Source organism: Glandiceps talaboti, chromosome 23 (assembly GCF_964340395.1).
Source record: "Glandiceps talaboti chromosome 23, keGlaTala1.1, whole genome shotgun sequence".
NCBI lineage: Eukaryota > Metazoa > Hemichordata > Enteropneusta > Spengelidae > Glandiceps > Glandiceps talaboti.
The window spans coordinates 11,944,655-11,950,654 of NC_135571.1; positions in this window are offsets into that span (position 1 = coordinate 11,944,655).

Below are 6,000 nucleotides of genomic sequence, written 5' to 3' on the forward strand. Positions count from 1 at the left end.
TCACAGGGTGCTCAGACTCATTTAGTTCTGTTTACAAATATAAACAAAACAAAATAAACATACAAGTAAACAAACAAACAAATAAACAAGTAAACAAACAAACAAACAAACAAACAAAATAAACTGACAAATGAGTAGATACATACATGAGTAAACGACAACAAACCAATGAACAACCAAACACTGCCCCCCCCCCAGGGGGTTGGTTTGTTGTCGTTTACTCATGTATGTATCTACTCATTTGTCAGTTTATTTTGTTTATTTGTTTGTTTGTTTGTTTACTTGTTTATTTGTTTGTTTGTTTATTTTGTTTTGTTTATATTTGTAAACAGAACTAAATGAGCCTGAGCACCCTGTGCTATCCATGTACAAGTTATTTATTGCACACACACACACACACACACACACACACACACACACACACACACACACACACACACACACACATATATATGTATATATATGTGTGTGTGTGTGTGTGTGTATAGATGTAATCTGATGTTTCAAATAAAAATTCTTTATGAAGGTATTAATAGGCAAGACATATTAGGTAAACACCTGAATATATCTGAATGTTATGGAACAGAACGACAACCGCGCATGACTAACAGTTATACGTGTGAAAATATCTAATATTCGCATGCACCAAATAGAATCCAATAGAACACGCCTGAAATTTAAAAAAAAACAAAAAACGATTAGACTGGGAATGATGTAAATAATCTATTAATTCCAAGGGGTTCCTGCGTTCCGAGACGGAAAATGATTTCCTCTTCCTTCAACCTCAATAGTTTATCATTGCCACATATATAAATCACTCGTCAGGAGTTGTTGATGTACTGAACATCAACATCTCCTGACGAGATTTACTCACAAAACAGGCTTGTAGAGACGAAAAACTCGACTTGATTTTCTTCTACCCTCAACATATACTCCGCTGTGCATGCAGACATATCGAGCACTGTACTACGGACAAATCTTACCACTGACTTCCTATATATATATAACGCTCTGCCACTGCGGTATAGAGCACTGTCTTAGCAGATTGATACTCACCGAGTTATATATATATATATATATATATATATATATATATATATATATATATATATATATATATGCGCTCTCACAAGTACTATTCTATAAGTATTAAACTATTGTATTCTACTGAATAAATATACTTATATAGGGATATAATATATTGTGTGCATATCTTTATATAACATAGTGATATTTCTGTTCATTGTTTCTGTCTATTGTCTCACAATCTCTTCCAAACAGACACAGCTACAGTGACTTTGACATGCCCATCGAATCACACCAAATACATCATGGGTACATCTGGTCCAGTGTCCTTCAACGACTTTACATCTACAGGAGTAACCATGGAACCACTATGCTATCCATTCTCCGGTACTAACTTTAACCTTGGATCGAGCACTATTGTTTGTGCAGTCTCAGATAGCAATGGTAATACTGCAGCATGTACTTTTGTGTTGACAGTGATACAAGGTAAGTGTGTTTATTGCCTTCAAGCTCCTACACAGTGCGTGTTACCAGAAGCACTTATCTCCCTACATCAATGTCTAATTCTGGCCAACTGCTTAAAATAATACTTCCATCAGTGAGGTATGTAAGGGTCACAAAATTAAAAGTACTCATCGCTCACATACCTCCTCCATCAGTAGTGGCCACCTTGGCTTTCTCAATGCAGTCAACAAATAAAAGCATAAACATGCACATTGTATTATTGTTAGATAATTAATTCCATCTTTATTGCATATTACAACATGCCATAGCAAGCATGGTAAAGCATAGTATACAATAACATACAGAAATCAAGTGAATACAATACGTAATAGTCAACGAGTTTGGGAGGGTTATGTGCCAATAAACAAGGGGGCGTAGCCCCGAGTTTTTGGCACATTACCCTACCGAATGAGTTGTCTATCTTACTTATACTAGGGCATGATTGGCTCAAATGGATCTTTTTCAAACTTTTGTGTAATTTGTTGCATGCAAATTGAGTGCTGAGTGTAATATGGGTCACACCCATGAGAAAGAGTGGGTTATGGCTCCATATAACCAACCGAAATCAAGGCCTCTGATTGGCCAAGTCGGTCTAGTCATAGTATAAAGTCATTTAGCCAACTGCTGGAGGACTGTTTACATCAACAAGAAATTTTCCGCGAGGAAGTTTAGTTTATCATCATCAGAGGTCAAAATATGCAAAAATTTACTTTTGTCATTTAAGGAATTACAGTTTTATATTGTCCTGATGATAGTTTCCACATCCACTATTTCTTTCGAGAGTTCACTATTTTCACGATTTTTTTTCTTGAATACATATTTAAAAAAAGTTTAGGGCCGGCATGAAAAACTAGATGGGGGTCAGGTAACTGGAAGCAGACAGCTTCTTTTTTTTCATTATTGAGATTTTGATAAGTTGATAAAAATTTATTTCTAATGTGAGATATATATAAGTGCTGGATTTCTGGTCTACAGTAATTTATTGTGTTTACAATCATGTTTTTACATTACATCGATCGTAGTGGTGTAACCACTACAGTTGTCATCATGGTTTACATGATATAAAACATGTGATGTCGCACCTGTGGGGGGGGTTGCCCTAAAAGAGTGAATTATTTATATATAGGTAATACTTAATATGAAGTAAGGAAACGTTATGCTTTCAGTGATATATGTATTTCTTGGTTACTATGGTGATACCTAAGTAAGTTTCTGAGTAATATAATTAATTCTTCATTTAAAATAAGGAAATGCTATACTTTCAGTGATATAAATTTCTAGGTTACTATGGTGATAGCTTAGTAGGTTTCTGAGTAATATAATTAATTCTTCATTTAAAATAAGGAAATGCTATACTTTAAGTGATATAAATTTCTAGGTTACTATGGTGATAGCTTAGTAGGTTTCTGAGTAATATAACAAGTAATTCTTAATATGAAATAAGGAAACATACTTTCAGTGATATAAATGACTTGGTACTATGGTGATAGCTAAAGTTTCTGAGTAATATAACAAGTAATTCTTAATTTGAAATGAGGAAACATACTTTCAATGATGCTATAAATGTATGGTTACTATGGTGATAGCTAAGTAGGTTTCTGAGTAATATAACAAATAATTCTTAATTTGAAATAAGGAAACATACTTTCAATGATGCTATGAATGCCTTGGTTGCTATGGTGATAAGCTATGTAAGTTTCTGTGTAATAAGATTAACACAAGTAATTGTAATTACTATGAAAGTAGAATAATACAGAAAACATTTAGAAGTATCATGGTCTGTGAAGTACTGGTGATATAGTTAAATTATAACCATTGCACTGCTGAACACCAGTTGAATTCTGTTAGCATACACACAAGTTAATTACAACCCATTAACACTAAAGTAAAGTGTTTTCTGTATGTACCACAATCATTTATAGCTTCCATATCAAGTGTAAAAGTATACTGTTTCATTTGCTATTACCACATTAGAAAGGCCACATGCTAGGCTTGTAAATAAACCAATTGAAACAGTATACTTTTACACTTGATATGTGAATGCTATAAATTTGTGTAGCACATAGAGAAAGTGCTTCACTTCAGTGTTACTGGTTGTAATATGAATGCTATAAATGAGTGTAGCACAATGTGAAAGTGCTTTACTTCAGTGTTACTTGTTGTATGTAGGTTTAATAATGTGATTCAAATTTGTGATTATATGTGGATACTAGAATTTTAACCAATACACACAACATACATGTATTTTTGATAAGCTAAGAGTTTTTGACTACAAACTGTCAGTTTTGTTCAATCTATGATAGAGGGCGCTGTTGATAAGCTGAGAGCTTTTGACTGCAAACTGTCAGTTTTGTTCACTCCGTGGTAGAGGGCGCTGTTGATAATCTTGAGAGCTTTTGACTGCAAACTGTCAGTTTTGTTCACTCCATGGTAGATGTAGATGCTGTTTATGATCATTGGTTTTGAGAATCAAGAATTCCACAGCTGAATTCTACATCTGGTAGTCACTGTCAAAGTATTGGTACTACTGTATGCACACAATGTGAAACTGTTAATGGTTCACAGGATCTTGTCATTTTCAGATAGTGGTGATGTCTACATGTTGACTCAGGTGTTCAAGTTAAGTGTCAGCTGGGTATAATGGTATAGATACTTTATTCAGTAGCAGTTGAAATAGTGATTGTACAATGGAAATAACAATTTTGGATTAATTTAATTCGACCTGGTTTGGCAGTTTAATGAAGGAGTTGCCATGGCTATTGAGTTCCATAGACTCTTGGAGACTGATATGTTCATTTATAGTCATCAGGAAACTAAGTTTCTTCCATTGTTATCATTGTGGTCACTGTATATATTTATATTGGCTACAGTTTGACAACATTTAGGAATGAAGTATCTCAATAATCCTCTAAGTCTTAGAGTGAGGTTATTACAAAATATTGTTTCTGGCAATGTTCATCACATACAGATGAGATTGATGTTGACATTATGGTTTAATTCTTTCTTCATTGAGTGAAGACCTTCAGACAGTCACTTTTATAGTCTGCTACAACAACTTTGACAGGCCAGTCATCAGTTACTGCCACAGAACATGGTGACACCAATCCATCTTCTTCACTATCAATACGACATATGAATTCACCCTTCTTGTCAAATTTCTGTACTCTCTTATTGCATTGTTCTGCAATGTACAGAAATTCATCCTTGTCTACAGCCACAGATTCTGGTGCATATAGGTCACCATCTTCTTCCCCATAGTTACCAAACAGATAAAGGAATTGACAATCTTGATTGAAGACCTGTATACGATTGTTGTTGATGTCTGGTACATACAGTCTTCCTTGTCTGCTGACACAAAGACATACAGGTCCATTGAATTGAGCTGGTACAGTTCCATAGCTGCCTACTGTAGTGATGTATTTACCATTCTGGGTGTATTTACAGATACAGTGAGTTGTCTTGTCAGTGTCATCACCTTCACCATCATAGTCAGTCACATAAACAGCACCATCTACAGGACTGATTGCTATACACCGTGGATACTTCATTTCTTTCTGTCCAAAGCATCTGATAAGGTTTCCATCCTTGTCACTTACAACTATCTGCTTATTACCCAAATCTGTCATGAAATAATTTCCATCATCTGACACTGCTACATCCCATGGTATGAAGGCATTCTTAAACTGAGTGAATGTAATAAATCTAACATGATTTCCATCTCTATCTATGACTTGTATCCTATTATTCCAACTATCAGCAACAACAAATTGTCTTCTTTTGTTCATGATAACACCAGATGGCCCATAAAAGCATCCTTTCCTACTACCAGACTTCCCCAGTGTCTTCACCAATCTTTTGGTGACAGGAATACTGAAAGGTGATCCTTGTATTAGTTGATCTCCAATTGCCATGGTAACTTGATGTCTACCTTCCATTCCTCCTCTGACAGTGAACACTAGTGTACCATCTCTGTTGTCAGTTACTTTGACATCTTCTCTTGTTCCATCTGGTTTTCTCATCTCAACCTTCACAGCTGGTGTTGGTATGACTTGTCTTCCCTGGCTGTCTTTGGTTCTGATCACTATGTCACCTGACTCTCCTTCTAGTAGCTTTGATGGAAGTTTGTCAACAGTACACTTGGAGGCACATATCTCGGACATTGTTGTTTTCACTCTACCAGTATCACTGTGATAACCACTTGACCTTTGACCCATGTAGGAGCCTACCACATTTCTGGTGTCAGTTGCCATGTCACTTTTCTCTGTCTTTCTGCACAGCAATCCCAGCATGCCCTGTCCTGGAACCTCTGTACCTGGCTTAAATTCAATTACTTCTGGTTTAATGTTTGGGTTTGTTTCCATGGTGATAAGGGCTTCAATATGCTGCACTGTTTGCTGTTTATTGGTGATCAGCTGAGCAGCACTCCCATGATGCATCAGTGCTTCTAGATAACCACATGTACTTGAAATG